The sequence below is a fragment of the Pseudophryne corroboree genome, chromosome 4 (assembly GCF_028390025.1).
Source record: "Pseudophryne corroboree isolate aPseCor3 chromosome 4, aPseCor3.hap2, whole genome shotgun sequence".
Classification (NCBI taxonomy): domain Eukaryota; kingdom Metazoa; phylum Chordata; class Amphibia; order Anura; family Myobatrachidae; genus Pseudophryne; species Pseudophryne corroboree.
Window position 1 is genome coordinate 826,311,324 of NC_086447.1, and position 21,918 is coordinate 826,333,241.

General features: G+C 45.4%; 1 protein-coding gene and 1 long non-coding RNA gene across 3 annotated transcripts in view; one reads left to right on the plus strand and one right to left on the minus strand.

Annotated features, from left to right (window-relative positions):
• MACROD2 (mono-ADP ribosylhydrolase 2) overlaps window positions 1-21,918 on the minus strand; it is a 3,123,444-nt gene that overhangs the window by 1,707,152 nt on the left and 1,394,374 nt on the right. The gene's annotated exons all lie outside the window — the stretch shown is intronic.
• LOC134911809 (uncharacterized) lies at window positions 1,218-21,722 on the plus strand. Its single transcript, XR_010176858.1, has 3 exons — window positions 1,218-1,282; window positions 18,528-18,705; window positions 21,638-21,722. It is a non-coding gene; the product is annotated as an uncharacterized LOC134911809 (long non-coding RNA).

A 21,918-nucleotide genomic window follows, 5' to 3' on the forward strand; every position in this document is an offset into this window, starting at 1 on the left:
TAGACAAATAATGAACTTTGTGAGCTGTCATTTAAAAAAAGCTATCAACCCTATTAAACATTTCCCCTTGTTAGAGGAACGACTTATCCGCAAGTTACAAATCTGAGGCTACTTAAGTTTCCTTCAAAATTAACAATATACGGAGATTGTAACTATGTTTAACTCATCATAACTCTTGAAATAAACAGCCTGTCTCTAGCTGGCACCGGACCACAAAGATGTTTCTGCCAAGTTGCTGGAAAATCAGATTACAGATTCTTGAAAGTAAGTATGCAGGAATCCTCAATCCAGCGGCCTTCTCCTGACACGGAACAATATTGGGTTGAAAACTCAAATACCATGAAGCTCAACCGATTCTCAAATACAGATCTAATTCCACTCTGGGCTTCTACAGGTTATACAAGTATAACATTAAACTACTGTAGGACACAATAGTGTTTTCTTATACTTTTCTTTCAGATTTAATAAAGAAAGTTAGGTATAAAGCCGTACTGCAAAAACAAGAAATGAAATACCTGTAGAATTCATTACAGGGTTGCCCTTTTTCTGTCTTCTCTCTCAGAATGAAAAAGCTAAGCCCCTCCACACCATAAAATGCACAGAGCTAATAAAATACATGATCACACTAAACGGCATAGAATACATATGTCTCAACATCGAGGGCGTGAGTGCAGCATGCTGGGAATGGGTTACACTTTCGATGGGTGTTTTTTTGTTTGTTTTTTAAATATCTACTTTTTTATGCCACCCGCTGTGGAGACACCTGCCTGTAGAGCATGTAGCAGTGCAACACCTTCCCCCACAAATTGGGACAAACATCCTGATCTCAGAACAGTCCTTCATAATCGTGAATGTCCCACTAGAAATGGAATGGTTTGGAAAACTGATCTAAGCTGCTGTTCTGCAATTATTTTTAGTTTTGTGGTTTAATACATTTTCAAAGCCATCCGTGTGCCTGAAGACTAACAGTGATCAGTAACTGCTATAGTATATTATTATGAGTAATAACAAACCCTTTGCTCATTTCAATAAATATTCGGACACAGAGCCGGATTAACGGCGGGGCGGAAGGGGCGGTCGTCCTGTCTCCTCTCCGTCCTACTCGGGAGCTGAGACGTTCCATTACAGCTGCGGCCGCCGAGGAGCTTCATTCACTGCAGTGGGAAGACTCGCGAGATTTGACATTATCTCGCGAGACTTCACACTGCTGTGAGTGAAGCTCCACGGCGACCGCAGCAGTAAAGGAACATCTCATCTGCCAAGGAGGACGGAGAGGGGACAGGTAAATGCTGTACTCCTACTCCAATGTTTTTTGCAGTTGTGAGGACAGTGTGTGGGGGCCCCACAAATTTGTTGCCCAGGGGCCCCCACAGACCTTAATCCGGCCCTGTTTGGACATGTATGTATAGATATGAGCTCATAGGGATACGGTCCTTAGCTCGACCTCACTTAGGTCAGTAGGTCGACCACTATTGTTCGACATGCATTAGGTCGACGTGGCAAAGGTCAACACATGAAAATGTTGACACGAGTTTTTCACAATGTTTTTAATTTTTTGAACTTTTTCATAGTATGATCCACGTGGACTACGATTGGGAATAGTAACCTGTGCTGAGCGCAGCAAGGTACCTTGCCCGAAGCATGTGAGAGGACACGGTGCACTAATTAGAGTTCCCGGTCACTTACGAAGAAAAAAATCCTCATGTCGACCGGATGATTATGTTGACCTTTCCCAGGTGTCGACCTAGTGCCTGTCGACTAAAAGTGGTCAACCTAATGAGTGTTGACCTAAGGAGGGTCGACCCAACGATCCCATTCCGAGCTCATACCACTGCCTAGGTCAAAGCTTTGAAGACAGTGAATTTTATATTTTAAAAAGTGAAAAAACACTTCATATCATAAACCAAGTATTACATGTTTTCCTCTCGACCATCAGACTTTTGTTTCTTGAGCATGAGGGATACCAGAAAATCGAATCTATAAAACAAGACTTGTCTATAAAACCCCAAACAGCTGAACGCCTGTTGCGAAACAAATCTGTATGAAAAGATCTCTATTTCTTTACACCTTTGTTTATTTTGCCCTAATTTCTCTTTAGATCTCATTAATGTACTGTACTATAGGTCCCCTATTATATGCTTAACAAAAACACATATCCCTCATTGTGCACTGAAGCTTTCTCTGTCTAATTATACAACTACGGGGATGGGATTTTTCATCCCAATGTGAGTAATTTCTGATGCTCACATAAACAGGCATGACCATCGTGTGGAGAAATGGCGCTGCATTGCATGGCAGGCAGGACCGGACTAAGCCTCGGGGGTTCCCGGGGCACTTAAGAAAGGGGGGGAGGTGTATATTAGATTGTGCATACCTCCCAACATGTCCCATTCCAAGAGGGACACAATGTTCTCTACCCGGACTTCCCACTTAATATATGATTGGTGTCACCTGTGTATTTCGATGATAATTAAGGTATTTCAACACAGGTGATTACAATCATAACTTAATAAGAAGGAAGTCCAAGTAGGGAGCTTGTTGTCCCTCCTGGAATGGTCCATGTTGGGATACATGGATTGTGTATGTTAAATTTAAACCAATGGTGTATATTAGATTTAAACTAATAGTTTAATAAAGCCTGATAGCTCCACCTAATTGAAAGACAACTATTTTATAACACAGGACCTAGACACTAAGGCAGGGAGGAGGAGACGCTGGAATCCCCAGCTCTCTCCACCCACCTACGTATATCTCTCCTCTGGTTGGAAAGCTCCATCGGTATCTCATGAAACCTGATACTTCTGTGTCTCTGACTGCACTGCATACTGACCTGATCGCATTCTGGTTGCCTGGTTCTGCTGCTGCATAAGAGGGAAATATGTGATGTCAGTGTGCTCCGGCAACAAAGGGGGGCCCGGGGTACAGAATGCCCAACGCCCCCTCTTAATCTGGCTATGATGGCAGGGATGTGGTGCCGCGTAGTCAACTACAAGACTGTTTAGTGATTGGAACCAGGTATCAGCTGGATTGTTCAATGATGGAACTGGTTCTGGGCTTAGTGTCCTGTAAAGAGCATTACAAGTTCCATGACCACACACGCATGATGAATTGGTGAAATTACACCCACAGATAGAACAGGCATCTTGTTGTGGTCTAGCACTAGCAAACTCAAAGCACTCCCTATACCCACGAGGGAGGCTAGAGTAAAAATCTCACAAAACCAAATACACATGTTCAAGAGCATGGGATGGTCTGGCGCAAAGTGCAGGCAGGTCATTACCCTTTCTGCTTGGCCTTGGTTCCGCAACAAACCTGACCGACCCTCTCCTCCTCTGTACCGTCCACAATGGCTTCTGTCAACATCTGTGATTAAGTCAACTCCATTTTTCATATTCCATACCATTGTTTTTTCCTTAAGGGGATCAGCACCAATGTTGTTGGGCAGCAGCATTTGGGTGTTTAATCAGTGTTTATTTGTCTATTGACTACCCTACCCCAGACTGCATCAGAATCCCTCATCTCAGCCACTCCCACCTGTAGACCTCTAAACCCTAAAGTAGTGTTTCAGCATTATACTCCAACTTCCCATACCAAGCCAATGGCAGTGGAGGACTAGTAGTTAGAAACAGAGGCATCGGAACGGGGGGGGGGGGGGGGGGGGGCAAGGTGTAAGAGTCGCAGGCGCTGGGGAGGGGGAGCGCTTACCTCCGGATCCCTGCTGAGACTCCTACTTTAAAAGTCTGCCGCCAGCGTCGCAGTGTGCTGCCCCCTGTCCTGTGTTAGCTGGTTCTTCACTGATGCATTACTGGGAGGAGATGGGGATGTCCCGGCAGGCCCAGCACGGCCTCCCAGTAATGCATCCCTGAGTGAAGAGCCGGCTAGGACAGGACATGGGGCAGCATTTTGCAGTGCCGGCGGCAACCTTTTTATAGTAGGGGATCCGGAGGCAAGCGGCGTCGGCGGCAGCCTTTTTAAAGTATGGGATCCAGTGGTAAGCGCTCCCCGCATGGGAAGGGGGGGGGGGGTGCCCTTAATGTATTTTCTACTATGCCCCCCCCCCCCCCCCCAACCACAAAACATTCTGGTGCCCCCGGTTAGAAATGAACACTTCTCACTCATGGATGCAATGGACTGCTATATAGTCTCCTAATTGCATTGTATCGCAAGATGCACTAAGCATATAGAGATGGTTTGCAATCAAATCCATAGTCTACACTATCCTTGGAAGCAGCAGTGATAGCGCTGTATGGAAATGCAGCAGAAGGCGTCCTGTACAATCAGATGAATCCTGCTGCAGTAGTGATCCGGCCTGTATCCTAGGACGCTGCATGGGATCACATCCCTCACCCTAAACAATGGTGACACACCTCAGTTTGTAGAAACGGAGGCTGACGCCACCGCCTCCCAGCCCCAAAGTGGCATCAGACAATGAGGGGTCTATTCATGAAGCAGTGAAAAGAGTGGAGAAGTGAGCCTGTGGAGAAGTTGCCCATCCATGTCCCTAGACCAGTAGCTATGGTGTGCTGCTCTTTGTTACCTGATTACACATTAGCTTTAACATATGTTTGCATCATAAGATTATTTTACACATCCAGAACTGTAGCCTGTTTCTTAACAAAATTCCATTAAAAAAAACACAACAAATGGAAAAAGTTTTGCAGTTAAAACAGAACACATTACAGTTCTTCAACGTCTAGAACATCTTTAGCTCACTAAGGTACAGTATACATTCCAATGCACCTGGCCCTGTTGTTCTTGAAACATAGGCCCTCATTCCGAGTTGTTCGCTCGGTATTTTTCATCGCATCGCAGTGAAAATCCGCTTAGTACGCATGCGCAATGTTCGCACTGCGACTGCGCCAAGTAACTTTACTATGATGAAAGTATTTTTACTCACGGCTTTTTCTTCGCTCCGGCGATCGTAATGTGATTGACAGGAAATGGGTGTTACTGGGCGGAAACACGGCGTTTCAGGGGCGTGTGGCTGAAAACGCTACCGTTTCCGGAAAAAACGCAGGAGTGGCCGGGGAAACGGTGGGAGTGCCTGGGCGAACGCTGGGTGTGTTTGTGACGTCAACCAGGAACGACAAGCACTGAAATGATCGCACAGGCAGAGTAAGTCTGGAGCTACTCTGAAACTGCTAAGTAGTTAGTAATCGCTTGCGACCGATCAACTCGGAATGAGGGCCTTAGAATTTTTTAAGGCAAGTTCAGAATTGAATGTTGTTTTATAACTATTACCACTGCAGATTTAACTCGGCACCTTCTGAAAGGTAGAAAAGGTGGGCCATAAAAAAAAAAGAGGACAAGTGTTATAGAATAAATTATTCTTACAGCTTATTTCCCCAACATTTAAATTGTCAGCTTGCGTGTTAAGTTACATATCCGCAGCATTCTTGGCTGCTAGCTGACCCCTTTTCTTGGCTGCTAATAGAATCCTTAATGAGTACTAGTGAACCATCTGCCATTGCACATCTGCCTACAACACTCAGATAAGGAGATCTTATTTTACATTAAAAGGCTGTATGATACAGGTTATAAGATGTCCAATCAAGGCATAACCATCCACTTTGAGTCTGCTAATCTTTGTCTTGGGGAGACCTCCAGTTTGCTTGATCTGCAATCTTAGGATCTAAAAATACTAAAAATCAGCCCTATAATACCCTTTTCAGACAGAAGTGTCTGAAATTCCCGGCATTTCAGTGCCTGGTAGTTTTGCCGGTCCCTGTCTGACCCCCCTTTCACACAGACAAGCAAATTACCATGTCAAGAATTTCTACCCGGTAATTTGCAGATGAACACGGGTATTTTGTCTATGTAAAAGGGTCAACCCGGGTTGAAAGTCCTGGGTCTCCAACCCTGGTAAATTCCTAGGTCGACGCATTCACACAGAAAAAGGACCCGAGTTTTTCTGCAAATTACCGGGTAGAACTTGTCACCCGGGAATTTGCCTTTCTGTGTGAAAGGGGTATAAGTAATCCTTTGTCTGTTAATACCCAGTTTTGTTTTGTTACTGTGTAGTGTAAATAAAAATATTAGTGATATATAAATAAATGTTAAATAATGTCATAATGCTGTATTATGAGAGCATCATCCTTAAGGGGTTCATTTATTATTTATCAGATATTAGACTCAATGTGCGGTATTCAAATGATCTATCACGCCCAATCTCCTTTCTAAAGTGATCTCGGTTATCGTACATATTGCATCCATAGTAATCAGATTTTACTGCGTAAAGGGTCGGGCATCCTCACTACCCCAGGAGTAGCGAGCTGAAATGATTATACCACTCCTGTCAACAGAAACAAAATGGGTGTGAAAGGGGGTGAAAATAATTGAATACCGCCCAATAAATAGAATTTCTTATTGGTGCTATTTGCGGCAATAAAAAAATTATTTCTGCCCAGATGTATTAAAAATCACATCCAGGGAAAGGAGCCCTGACCTGCGATGTGTAAAGTAAAGTGAACAAAGATCGCTGCAATTTATGTTGCAGACCTACTGCGTATATGTCGTTAGACAGCACACACGTGAGTGACTATTACCAGGAGGGATATGTGATATGTAGTCTGTAGCCTACAATGGCTAATTGCCGGTAAAAAAGAAAAAAAAAAGGACAAAGTAAACTCCACACAAAGCAATCTGCATCCGGTGTGTGATTCGTCCTCAGGGTAGCTTACAATGAAACAAAAAACAAGCAGGCCGCTGGTTTGTGAAATACACCCTAATTCAGACGCTTTTACAGGAAAGTACATGGATTTTCTGCCCATGGTGGTGGCACTGGTTGGGTCCAAAAAGTTAAAGTGAAACTAAAAGGGTAAGAATAGGTATTCCCTGTTTAAAGTGGGTAGGTGGGCAAGGGGGGGGGGGGATGGTGCATGTTTCTTGAGTGCACTCCCCCCTCAAATAGATAGATACAAAAAAAAAAAAAAAATATATATATATATATATATATATATATAGCGCCTGCCAAAAGAGATCACAGATTCCGGCACATTGGGGGTCATTCCGAGTTGTTCGCTCGTTATTTTTTTTGTTGCAACGGAGCAATTAGTCACTAATGCGCATGCGCAATGTCCGCAGTGCGACTGCGCCAAGTAAATTTGCTATGCAGTTAGGAATTTACTCACAGCATTACGAGGTTTTTTCTTCGTTCTGGTGATCGTAATGTGATTGACAGGAAGTGGGTGTTTCTGGGCGGAAACTGGCCGTTTTATGGGTGTGTGCGAAAAAACGCTACCGTTTCTGGGAAAAACGCGGGAGTGGCTGGAGAAACGGGGGAGTGTCTGGGCGAACGCTGGGTGTGTTTGTGACGTCAAACCAGGAACGACAAGCACAGAACTGATCGCAGTTGCAGAGTAAGTCTCGAGCTACTCAGAAACTGCACAGAGAAGTCTTTTCGCAATATTGCGAATCTTTCGTTCGCAATTTTGATAAGCTAAGATTCACTCCCAGTAGGCGGCGGCTTAGCGTGTGCAATGCTGCTAAAAGCAGCTTGCGAGCGAACAACTCGGAATGACTCCCATTGATAGAGCCTTTGCTATGTTCTGCATAGGAGCCAACATCGTATTTCTAGAGCTCTCTGCCCTGACTAGTTACAGTCCCCCTACAGTCCACTAATGAGAGGGCTGGATACAGTAGGAAGGTGAAGTCTGCCGCTGTGCGCATGGACGCTAGTTTTCCAGAGGTTACTGCGGAGACAGTCAGGGGAAAGAGAGCAGTAACTGTCCTGCGTCCCCTTATCACCTCTGAACACAACAACAGAATTATAGTACAGCGACAGAAATATGGTACAGATGGCTACCCTTGACACATTGGCCTGTGTGCACTGCACACCCTTCATCCATTATACATACGCTACTGATGCAAATTACCTTTAACGTGAACAAACAGCTGAACTAGCTCTGCAGAAGTCACTTTTCCCATTATCCACATTGTTTTGCTTGTAATACTGCGCTAACACAACACTGCTTTTACATTAGCCATACCTAGCCATTAGTAACATGGAAATGCAAAATGTTCTTTCACTACAGACAAAACAAAGGCAAATCTCGAGACGTGAACTATGACTCCTGATTTAAGTTTAGTTTCAACGTAATCTATGCTGACCAGATAAAAACCACATGCACATTTCTATCACCACTTTTCATCACGTCTGTACAGTTTCTTATCTACTTAAATATCATATATAATTGAAAGACAAGCTTTTTATCATGGATTGGCGAGAAGGGTCTACTACCAAAGAAAAAGAACAATCAGCAGCTGTTATCCTTGTCGTCATACCGGCCCCTGCATTCCGGGATCGATATGGTTACTGACAACAAAGTGACTGTCAATATCAATTACCCGTCCCGATTGTGTACAAGCAGCTCAAGAACAATTATTTAGCCATAGTTAAGACTGTGCTTCTGCTTTTTGACGGCATCCGGGGGTATTGATAAGTGGGAGGGTATTCTTTACCCGCTCCCAATGACCCCCCCTTGGAATAGTCCCTGGCTTAGTAGTGCATGGCAAAGCAAAGTGCTGCTATTTATATATGTTACAGTATATTAGATGTTTACTATAGGGGGCAGGCCATGCCTCCCAGTACACAGAGCCACACCCTGACTGCACCCTATACTTAAAATGATTAATGGGACCTCGCTAGGGTAAGGGATCAGGAACAAATGATGATCCCAAGTGCGATCCCATGGGATTCTACCTTTACCCAATGCCTGGAGAATATATATAATTACACCTAGATTCCAGATTGAGTTCATGCTTAATGACGTAGCCTTGACGTTGTCCAGTGAGCTGCAATCAACAGTTGTGCTGAAATTCCTGATGTTAAGAGATCACGGGATCTGCTAAATAGGATGAGTCACTATGAGTCATTGGGTACTACCTGTGAGATACAGACATTTATTTAATAAGTACTGGAATTTATCCTGTCAAAGGGGGTCATTCCGAGTTGATCACTAGCTGCCGTTGTTCGCTGCGCAGCGATCATTTTAAAAAAATGGCAAAATTGCGCATGCGTATGCACCGCATTGCACACGCGCGTCGTACGTGTACAAAGAGCATCGTTGCTGTGCAATGGTTCTAGCGAAGAATCCATTCGCACAGCCGATCACAAGGAGATTGACAGGAAGAGGGCGTTTATGGGTGTCAACTGACCGTTTTCTGGGAGTGTTTGGGAAAACGCAGGCGTGTCAAGGCGTTTGCAGGGCGGGTATCTGACGTCAATTCCGGGACCTTCGTCGCTGGATTCATCGCACAGGATAAGTAACTGCAGGGCTAGTCTTGTTTTGCACAAAATGTTTTTGGAGAGCTCGGCTGCATAGGCGTTGGCACACTTGCAAAGCGAAAATACACTCCCCCGTGGGCGGCGACTATGCGTTTGCACGGCTGCTAAAAGTAGCTAGCGAGCGATCAACTTGGAATGAGGGCCAAAGTTGCATGCGTTATATATATTTTTCACTATTGGTTGGTTTTATAAGAAACCTCACAAACTTTTGCTATGGTGCCCACAAATGTCTAGCTACATCCTTGTTTGTGCCCATTATTCCAGTAACAGTGATGTGGACTGCGCCTTGTAACAGCTTTTCTTGCAACTAATTTGGTGTATAAGGATCCATTTTCATATTTCAAAAAGTCGACAGGTTCAAATGGTCAACACACATATGGTCAACACAACTTTTAATGTATTTTTGCATTTTTTTTAAACTTTTTCTTACTTTACCATCCACGTGGACTACGATTGGGAATAGTAACCTGTGCTGAGCGAGGCACCTTGACCAACGTATGGTGAACGAAGCGAGCCATGCGAGGGAACGTGTCACACTAACTGATGTTCCATATACTTTAACGGTGAGAACAACACCAAAACAACACCTCCAAAAAGTCGTATAAACCTTTTTATGTGTCAACCATTTTCCATGTCGACCTTTCCATGTGTCAACCTTTTCTACCTGTTGACCTAATGACCCTTTTGACCGTGTCAACCTGTTTCATGTCGGCCATATTGGGTCAACCTAGTAATGGTCGACCGAAGTAGGGACGACCTACTTAATCATACCGGCATGAGTGGGGATGGGGAGGAGGAGCAGGCCAGGACAGCAGATGTGCCTGTAGCTGCACACTGATGATAAAGGAGAAACCACTGGCCCCAAGCAGTAAATGTCCGGTGAGGGTGTTGCGTGATTGAGCGATGCAGTGGGGTGGCGGAGGCGTGGGTGAGTGAAAAGTTTGCCATGGGGCTCCATAAGATAAAGTTATGCCTATTCTAAATGCTTGTTTTCAAATCCTGTTAAATCTAACAGGGATTTATTCATGGACAGTTTAATCAAGGTTCATGTTGTTATGTGCAATACCTTTCAAGCTTTTTATTAATGACCTTGTTGATGGCCTAGAAAGCAACATTTCCACATTTGACCGTGTAGAGTTATTACCAGATAGCATGATAATAACTTGTCACAGAAAGCTTTAGACAAATGGCAAAAAGGCCTGTAAAATGGCAGATTCAATTTATTGTACATAAATGCAGGGCTGTGCACCTAGGCTACAGTTATAGTTTTGCTATTAACAAACTGAATGTAAGACAATTGAAGAAAAGGACTTCGGAATACTGGTTGACAGAAAGCGGAGTAGCAATACACGGTACCAGACGCAGGCTGCAAAAGCAAATAAAAAAGGGAACAAATGAACATGATGAATACGTAGTATTGCTGTTGTATATGTAACTAGTTAAATCAAGGAACATATTTATCAAACAATTAAAAGCGGTATGGTTAGAGGGTGCAATCCGAAGATCTGAGCGAGCAAAAGGACCAATGAGAAGCCGCAATGTCCTTGATTGAGTCTTCTCATTGGTCCTCATACTCACACACCCACCAAAAAGTCACACGGCAGCTGGAGCTAATACCCCTTTTCCACTAGCTTTAAAAACACAGGTAAATGTGCGGGGGCGCGCATTTACCCGTGTTTTTCCTAGTGGAAAAGGGTCCCCCTGCAAATTCCCGGATCAAGTGATCCGGGAATCCTACCTGGGTAGATTGCCGGGTTGAACACGTGTTCAACCCGGTAAGCTGTGTAGTGTGAACGGGAGCCGTGTAGATGCGACATGGCTCCCGTTCACAGTGAATGGAAGGGCGGCACTGGAGATCATGTGATCTCCCAGTGCCGCCCCTGCCACGTCAGCAGCAGCGTCACCAACCCGTCAAAATGGCGGGTTGGTGAGCGATGTGGGAAAGGGGGCTGTAACACGGGTGGCAGCCGTGTCAGGCTCCCGGCTGCGACCCGTGCTACACATAGGCGTGCGCAGAACATTTTATTAGGGGGTGCACCGACGGAGGGGCGTGTCTAGCACTGCCTATTGGGCGTGTCTATCACTGCTTATTGGCACGCAATACAATATTAATCACATACCACAAGGGGCCTGCTACTGCAAACAAGAGAGGGGGGGGTGTCAACATGACAGCAGCACATCACTGCCTCACTGACAGCAGCACATCCCCCGCCTCACTGACAGCAGCACATCCCCCGCCTCACTGACAGCAGCACATCCCCGCCTCACTGACAGCAGCACATTCCTGCCTCACTGACAAGAGCACATCCCCGCCTCACTCGCCACAAGAAACGGCTCTGGCACAACCCCCCTATCCTCCCCACCTCTCAGCTAAAGTACTACCTCCCTCCGCCCCAGAGAGTACTGCCCTCATCCTCAGCAGTACTTCCATCCTCCCCACCCAGTAAGCACTACTCCCATCCTCCCCAACCAGAGTACTGTCCCCATCCTCCCCAGCCAGTGAGCACCACTCCCATCCTCCCCAGCCAGTGAGCACCACTCCCATCCTCCACAGCCAGAGAGCACCACTCCCATTCTCCCCAGCCAGAGTACTGCCCCCATAGCCAGCAGCCACAGTATTACCCACATCCTTCTCACCCAGAATAACTTATGCAATAAGTGCTCCAAGGAGACCACTTACCAGCACTGGCTCTGGCTCACCTCTACAGGACATTTCCTGGGACCCCCAGTACCTTAGTGTCTCACTGCACAGCCCTCCGCAGTGTCTGCAGACTCAAGCACTGAGTAGCCACCATGCTCTACTTGGTGGTTCTCGGAAGAAGATGGAGGACAGTCGCGGCCCGTGGAATGGGCCGGGCTTGAGCTAGGGGGCGGGGCTTCAGCAACTATAGCTACTGTAGCAGAAGAGAAACTTTTTTTGTCAACAGCAGCAGCAGCATTGTCGGTGGATCCGATCGGCACTCAGCTGAGGTGCCTTGATTCTGCTGGTCTGCAGCTACCTGTCATACAGTTTGACAGGAGCCGCACAGCACAGCAACAGATACAGCGGCGGAGCAGGAAGAGCGCCTCTGTAACCCGGCGGCTACCTGTATTGCTGACCTCGCCGAGCTCATTGCGTCGGCACTGCGCGCAGCAGCTCTTCACAAATGTTGCCTCTGACCGCACATCGCAGCAAAGAAGGGGTGAGTGCTTTCCGCCGAGGAACAACGGGACCAGCCTAGGATGATCTGTGACTGTCCCGGCTTCCTGGCGTCAGTGTGTGAGAGGGTGCCGCACATTAGGGGGTGCCTGTGCGCACCAGGCACCCCCCGTGCGCACGCCTATGGTGCTACAGATGGAAAAGGGGTATAAAAGATTAACTGCAGATCCCGGAAAAGAGAAACACTGCATAGAGAAGCACCCTGGACCCCGGAGAGTGACAGAGTTATAGGCCCTATTTCCTCTATACTTTGTAGTGCAGCTTTAAATTGTGTTAACATTACAGTGAATTCGGAAAACGGAAAATGAATGGTGGAATTAAATTATGTGTTAAGTGGGAAGAGACATCTGCCAGATCTCTTCTGAAGACTATGAAACAGTTCAAAGATCTGACATTGCTGTTTTGCAAAAGCAGCGAGCCATACTCCTAGATAAACGTGGTCTACAGGGAAAAGCGGGGAGGCATTTTGTGGGTGTTCCAGATGCAGCCATTTCATTATAACGATGGCTCTAGATTCTTTTAAAGTAAACCTTTCTACACATCACTCTGCCCAAAATAAAACTGAAGAGAAATACATCAGTATTTTAATTGTATACATTATTAATGTTTGGATCAGCCAGACACAAAAGTCAATAATTACGTTTCTCTGCACTCGTCTAGGCAGCCCTTCAGTGCAAGCAGCTGAGCATGAACTGTGCCGTGACCCAGCTTATTAGAATGCATGAAATTACTGTGCATGTATAATGGACAGTTGGATCTAATTAAATCTTCCCAGCTTCTTGTCCATTGTATAAAAGGAGAGTATAGAAATCGAGCATTCCAGAACAGAAGTGACAAAGGGTGAACTCTAAAAATGCATTTTAAATCTAATGTAGCTGCAGTAATTGCGGCTACAAAAAACCGCAGTATACGTGTGAACCTTGTAAAAAGGTAGGCGCTCAGCGTCACTTTATAGTTTAACCCTGTTACTGCCAAGAAATAAGCCAGCTGCACATTGCAATAAAACCCACCCTTTGTCAGCAGGCATGAAGAGAGTAGTGTGCACATGCCACTATCTCTGTACCACCTGATTCAACATGTGCAGATGTTTGTGTAGTACTTTATCAACTGAAATATACACAGGAGAACAGCATGAAACCAGTTTAGAACCCAAATTCTCTCCTGTCTAAAACTAGCGATTGGCAAAGGTGCAAAGACCAGATTGCAAACACAATTGCCACATATATATATAAGTTTATTCATGTCAATTCAGCTCAGGATTTAGAGACTTCTCCTAGATAGGCTCTATATTAACCTTTTCAACTTACAGGAAGCATCATTTAATTGTTCAGAGTTTTAGAATTCATTGTATGCAGTTATAATTATCTTCTGTACGTAATATCAGTTGTCATGGCCACTTGAGAGAGGGGGAGGGGGATACTTAACATTGATTGCAGTTTTGGCACGATAATCACACTTTCTTATTGCTTCATATGGCAGAAATAAAGAATTATGTAACAACCAATGTAGACTTGCAGGGGACCCATACACAATCACTTTCCTTCCAGGTTCGTGTTTGGATCCGGCAGACTTATGTGATTGTCCATTCGCGCATTGGCAAGTGGCCATTACCATAGAGGGATCCAAGTGTCTCTCATTGGGCGGGATGTACTAATGTACATCGCCGCCCTGTGCCACGGTGCTGATCGCATATGTACTAACATATGCGATCAGCATTGCGGAGGACAGCTCTTCCGATAAGAGCTGTCCTCCGCGATGCACAGCGGCAGCCTGACTTCCGGGATTCGGCCCGGGAGTCAGTCTGCGCATGCGCGGGGTGACGGGGGCGACCGCAGGGCATGCTGGGAGGGATCCGATCGGATCCCTCACACAGCGCCGCGGAGAGAAGCCCATAGGCTTCCATGGACTATCGCCAGCTAAAGCTGGCGTACCCCGCCGCGGCGCTGACCTGCCGGCCGGGGTTAGTACATCAGGAAACTGCGGTAAACAGGGAGTTTAACACATTTTCCGCTTAGTACATCCAGCCCCTAAAAACAAGCACAAACTTGAACCCTGTAGTCTACAATGGCTAATGCCTTAGCTATTGGGACCCATGGTTCGAATAGTTAAGCCTCCTGGAGCTCGGTACGTTCGACAATATCACAGTCGTATGGGGGCTGTTCAGGCAAATTTAGAGGCACCCTAACATTTGTCTTTAAATTGTGCATGATAATGTTACTAAAAAACATTTTTACCAGTGCACCCGCCTGTTTATGGGGGTGATTCAGATCTGAGCGTAGCTAAATTTAGCACATCTACAATAGTGTCTCAGACATGCGGGGGGACGCCCAGCACAGGGCTAGTCCGCCCCGCATGTCTGACCGTATACCCCCACAAGGGTGCAAAGCATCACACAGCGGTGATGCTTTTGCACTCGCTGAGTAGCTCCCTGCCAGCACAGCTCCTGCGCACTGGCAGGCCGCCACTCACCGCGTCCCAGGTCGCATCGGCTGCATGTGATGTCACGTGGCCGCCGTGGCCCACCCCCACAACGGTCCAGACCGCACCCTGCCATCAGCGCTCTAACGTCGATGGCACGCCCCCTCCCACCCCGCGACCACCTCTGCCTGTCAATCAGGCAGAGGCGATCGCAGCCATGAGATGCTGATAACATCTCACTGGGCTCCCGGGGAGCGCATGCGCAGTGCGGCCACTGCAGGTGCGCACTGCAGCGAGGGCTTCAGACTGCATTTGCTGCCGCTGCAGCGATCCAGTCTGAATTAGGCCCTAAGTCTGTACCAAGAGAGAATCCTTTGGTGTGATAAACAGGGCCGAAACTAGCACTGTGCCAACGGTGCCTTATTAAGGAAGCTTAGGTCATAAAATAAAATGACAGAGAAGCATGTGTGGTACGCTTCTACTCTGGCTATGATGTGGGTGAGACCCAGTGTGCTGCAGCGCTGCCTGTGGAGAAGATGCTGTAACTTAGACACAGACGCACACACATTGTGTATAAGGGGCTCTACCTGGCGTAATGTATATAAGGGACTCTACCTGGTGCAATGTGTTTAAGGGGCTCTACCTGACATAATGTGTGTAAGGGGCTCTACTGGGCGGAATGTATATAAGGGGCTTGACCTGGCATAATGTGTATAAGGGGCACTACCTGGCAAAATATGTATAAGGGGCTCTACCTGGTGTAATGTGTATAAGGGTACTACTGTGTGGTGTAATGTGAATAACGGACACTACTGTGCAGTGTTATGTGAATTGGCACTATTCTGTGGCCACACCCCTTCTGCATTAACCCACACCCCTATATTTTGGCGCACACCTTCGACGTGCATTGTCCCTATTTTCAATAGGTGGGGAAGGGGTGGGGGGGCACCAATTCTATTTCTGGCACAGGGGACCAAAATGTCTAGTTACATCTCTGGTGATAAATACTTCATAACTGATATATATCTCATATGTGCTAAGAGGATTAGCCAGCCATATCAATAGCATAATATTAGCAAACCTGGTCATTATTAAAAGAAGGGGCTTGTAGCGGGGACCAGCCAATGGTTATTGCAACCTCTACTGCCCCAATTACTACACAGCTGGCTTTCCCACCCCCAATGGCTGAATTTGAAAAACTACTAAAACTACTTTTAAATAACAAGTAGAAAAGCTCAAAAAAAAAGCTCAAAAAAAAAAAGAAAAGGGAAATGAAAAGCTAAATGACAGTTCTTTCCTCAGATTTAGTACATAAGGTATATTTATAAGTAAAGCGAACACTGCAATTTACCAGGTACAAGTGCTCAGAAGATAATGTACTGTACCTGACTAAATGGTACCTATCAAGGTTAAGTCATTGTGTACACTTACAGGTTTCTGATTTGAGACTCTTGATTTCCCAAGTTCCAAATTCTCTGAAGACAATTATCTATACATATAATAAAACTGTAATAAAACTGCAAAGGTTGAGTCTGTATATAGCGATTTTTGTTTTTGAGAAATATACTTCTAGGGACTGTTTATGAACTATGGAGACAGACAAAAAGAAATTCAGAATTTTTGTCTGCCTGTTCAGGCTTGTTGGCTGAATTTGGATACCGTTTTCACTATTGTATAGCTTAGGGACCAAGAAAGAAACTGATGTATGTATGATCCTCAATGTGACATCAGGGAGAGAAGCAATAAAGGAAAAAACGAGACGCTTGACACACGGTGCAAGCAGTGTTCAGGCTCCTCAAGTACGAAATGACTATATGTATATAAATATATATATATATATATATATACAGAAAGAGTATTGTCCACACTCACGTCTTCAGAAAACATTGCTGGGGTGACTTCCAGATAATTGGGATCAAGGTCCCACTCCAATATAAATCCAACAAAAAAGGCAGGAGCACTCACCAGTCTTCAAAGTAGTAAAATTGGTTTTTATTCAGATCATTAGTGCAGGAATCAAATCGACGTTTCGGTCTGCATGTAGACCTTTGTCAAGATAATTACAGACTGAACAGAGTGCCCTTATATACCCCCATAGAGACCCACCCACTAGTTAATCAAAAGCAACGCCCCCACACCCCATATAAATATAACAACAACAATTGTAAAAACGTACCTATTGTTTATACAAGACAATAAATGAATAGGTACATAGAGTACCAAACACCATCCTACCTAGATCCAGTCAGGTCCAAAGAAGAGATCACAGAGCTGTGTGTGTTTGATATTACATCAGTGAGGCGAGCGCTCCGGCGTGCGTTCCAGCGGCCTCCTCACTTCCTGCCAGTGGAACGCATCACCTGACCGGATGTCGGGCGCTGCCATAGAAACTAAACAACAAACCGGATAATAGAATTTACACACAGCATATCCGGGATCAGACACCCGCAAGTGGTCCCAAAGTCCTATGTTGTATTGTGGACATTAAAGAATCATAGTTAAGTATGCATTCTATATTAGATATATCCAACGAAGTTGGTATATAGCAATTTAGCAATGTAATGAATAGCTTGAACCGGACTGGGTAGGTAGGGCGGAGCTGTAGGAGAACCCTATAGCAAGTATACCACATGTACAACAGGATATAGATATATATATACAGGCATAAATCTCAGGACCAACTTTCTCTCCCAAGGGCAGCTTTACATGGCTTGCACACGAGTTAGTAGCCCCAAGCATCTTTTTTGATGAAAAAACTGTAAATATTGTTTACAAAGTAAACTGCATTTTTCAGGCATGGTAACCTGCATCTCCCGATTTACGTGGCAGGCATGATGCAGCTAATTGAATAGCTCTGGGCACTCATTCCCAGCGCTATTTTATATCACATTTAATTGAATTCCCCAAAAAAATAGATAAGACCACTTGTCTTGCATAGGCACTTACCTGATCTCTGTACTAAGGAGCAGCCTTGTTTACCCATTCTCCTGTCCAATAAACACCAGAATTTTAAAACATCCTCTCTGATTCCTGGTAGAACAAGCGGGTTCACTACGGCTGGCCGGCGGTCGGGCTCCCGGCGACCAGCATACTGGCGCCGGGAGCCCGACCGCCGGCTTACCGACAGTGTGGCGAGCGCAAATGAGCCCCTTGCGGGCTCGCTGCGCTCGCCACGCTACGGGCACGGTGGCGCGCCACACTATTTTATTCTCCCTCTATGGGGGTCGTGGACCCCCACGAGGGAAAATAAGTGTCGGTATGCCGGCGGTCGGGCTCCCGGCGCCGGTATACTGAGCGCCGGGAGCCCGACCGCCGGCATACAGAAGACCACCCGAACAAGCAACCCTCACAGAACCCTCTGACTTCTATAGCAAAAGGCATCACTACACCCAATGCTCTTGCACTTTAGATTAGAATTTTGTTTGAGACACACATTGTGCAAAAGTACGAATCCAAGAGCATACGCATGTCCTTTAACTGCAACCCTATTCGGTAAATACATTCTTTAATATTATTTCCTAGTATTGCTCTGCTTAGCCTTCTTTATAATTTAAATAACTTCTGAGTTTAAAGATTCATTTGTACCATACTTATCTACTTTTTCTGCCTCTTCCACGGGAGAAGACCGGAGAGGAGACACAGCTGGCCACTTCAGGGGTGGGGCTGTTATATCATTAGACACCGCTCCCACAATGGGAAAATGCAGTGGGTCTGTGATTCCGGTGATTTTCTCCCTATCCTGCATCAATACTAATCGGGCGGGGTGCGAGAGAGCCGCCTGCGGGGGACTAGCCGAAAAATTGTGAGTATCCTGCAATTTACTAACCTACTTGGAATGTTTAGAAGTGGGCTTCTCTGGAACTGCAATAATGAAGATATTGAGAATGCAATATGAAAAATAAAAACGGGTCTCCTCCATTTTCCCTTTGGTACAGTATATAATTGCAGTACTCACAACCTACATCATCTTATACGTATTAGTTTCAGATCTCTTGACTACAGTGTCGGACTGGGGCATGTAGGGCCCACCGGGGGAATGCAGTCACAGGGGCCCATGTTTAGGGGTGTGGCCAGTTTGCTGAGGGGGTGTGGCCTGCCACCTCATTGGTTTCACTAACCATTAGAGAGTGCAACGTCTGGGCCCCTTCATAAATATATACAGTAAATTCAGCTGCTGCATGTATGATAATGTACCAGATTAATAACAGCACTGCAGAAAATACACAATAGTCCAGAATAAGGTAACATATGTATAATGTATAATTCAAGTGCACAGTCTAGAACCTGATCCTTAGAGCAGGAGGTGGGTCCCCAGGCAGTGGGGCCCACCGGTGGTTTCCACTGTACCCCTGTGGGCCAGTCCAAGGCTGCTTGACTATGTAGTTATAATATGATGCAAGGCCAGTTTTGTTTGCTACTCGCAATTCTCTCACCTCTTCCAATAGTCCATGATCTTCAAGTAGAATATTAACCTGTATTTTCTGCAGAACATCCTTTTATCGTTGCTGAATGTCTGCTGAAGCACCTTTAATCCTCATTAGCAGCCCCACACTAATGATTTCTGTCTTACAGAGACAGCCTGAAATCTTGATTAGATTGATTTTAATGAACTTCCTTATCAAGTAATTGACCCATATAAAGTATTGTAAAGCAGACCTCTGTTTATATGCCTAGATAGATACACAAGGTGTAGAGGGCAGGGGATCGCAGAATGTAGCCGTGGGAAGACGTTTAACCTCCAGGTCTGGAGGAACGAAGGATAATTATGGATTAAAGTCATATCAGAGACACTGTTATCATATATCTGTGGCTACGCATCCAACTAATCTATACGGCAAACCTTCTGCACTGGCCGTCCCTGCAGGTAATTGTTTAAGATAACGCAGTTAGAACATTGGCCTCTCCAAAACAGACACATACAAAGCAAATAAATACATACCAAATATCAAAGTTGCTGCAATAATTCATTTACTGTATAAAGATAAATGGGATGCGGTTATGTTACCGGCACTCGGGATCCCGGCGGTCAGCATGCCGACGCCGGGATCCCGAACGCTAAAGATTCCAGCAGTCGGAATGCCGAGCCACAGGGTCTATTCCCACTCGTGGGAATAGAACCAGTGGCAAGCGCAGCGAGCCCGCAAGGGGTTTTGTTGCACTCGCACCTCGCCGGCATTCTGCTGCTGGGATCCCGGAGTCAGTATGCCGACCGCTGGGATCCCAGCAGCCGATATAATATACCCAACCCAGGTAAACAATTTGTGGTCTTCTTGTATTCGGCTACGACATGTGGGCGTTCGTTTTGCCTTAAGGGCCGCAAAACAGGTACCTGTATATGCTAGTAAAATATTAATTGTAATACCGCAACACTAAGGGGGCCATGTATTAATAATCACAGCACTGCTGCGATTACAACCAATCCTTACCACATGGTATATTGCCATTCTGTTTGAAAATATTCCGCTATGTACTGAAGTCAGCTTTCAGGGACATGAGTTGCGATAGCCGCTGTCCCTGCGAGTTACTTCCCTGGCATTTTGGAGGAGGGTTTCCATTTGTGCATGTTTGAGCACAGTGTTAGTTTCCGCCACCCCAATAGAGGCTGCAGGAGGGGGATTAGGAGAACTCTCTCCTGTGAGTAGCCTTCATAGGCATAAAGCAGCTGAAAATGGTGTAACCTAAAGGGGCCAAACCCAGAGTTTGTTACATTGGAGTCAGATTATAGTCACCATTGATAAAAATGGGGACTGTAATCTGCAGTGCTAATTTTTGTGGAATCCCTGCATTAGGCTGTTACTACATAGAAGAAATTTAGAATTTTTTCTGAAACAAAATAAAAAAATGCTTGATAAATAGGCCCCTACATGACGTCGTTCACAGACAAATAGCGTTGGCTCTGCAGCACAGCCGATGGCCGATATATATCTTCAGATATATATAATCCAATATACAGGTCATTGGGGCATTGCCAAGAGAAAGATGAGAGACATGAGACCGAACAATGCAGAAGAGCTGAAGGCCGCTATTGAAGCATCCTGGTCTTCCATAACACCTCAGCAGTGCCACAGACTGATAAAATCCATGCAACGCCAAATTGAGGCAGTAATTCATGCAAAAAGGGGCCAAACCAAGTACTGAGTACATATGCATGATTATACTTTACAGAGGGCCGACATTTTAGTATTTAAAATCCTTTTGTTTTTGTTTTTTTTATGGAATATTCTAATTTTCTGAGATTTAGGATTTGGGGTTTTCTGAAACTGTAAGCCACATTCATCAAAATTATAACAAATAAAGGCTTGAAATATCTCACTTTTCATGTAATGAGTCTATATAATATATTAGTTTCACCTTTTAAGTAGAATTACTGAAATAAATGAACTTTTGCACGATATTCTAATTTTCTGAGTTTCATCTGGTTGTGTGTATGGGCGCTCTGCCAACCAACTGCAGACTTGCTGTGGAGGACTGACGTCACAGATGAGCGGGCAAATTCAAATGCCCGCCCAGCTGGGTGTCCTGACCGACACTTCGAACGACTGATCGTTAAGTGTGTATACCTACCTGGATTGGTCGCTGGGTCGGTGCAACGGCGGGTCCTCTGAAGTGTTAGTCAGGTGTGTACCCAGTTTAAGGCTCTATACTGTCACTAGGTGTTTTATGATGTCATGATTAATACAATTATAACTGACAGGAGAAATATATAGTTACATTTTCTGGTTTTACCTCAACAGAATAAAGTAAATCCTGCCTGCCGGACCCCACTGTTCGGTAGAGGAGAAACTGGGATGGTTGTAGAAAATTCATGGTTGAATAAAATGGCTCCAACAACTTCTATCCAGAAATAGTTTTTCTTCTACAGTCCGGATTCAGTTCCACTGCGCACGTGTAAACCGGCTAGCGGGGTCACGGCTGCACATATTCCCTCTGTCTGGCCCTAAACAGAACAGTATCACTGGCTGCCTTGGTAACATAATAAATTACATCAATAGGTCACTTGCCAGATATTAGTAAA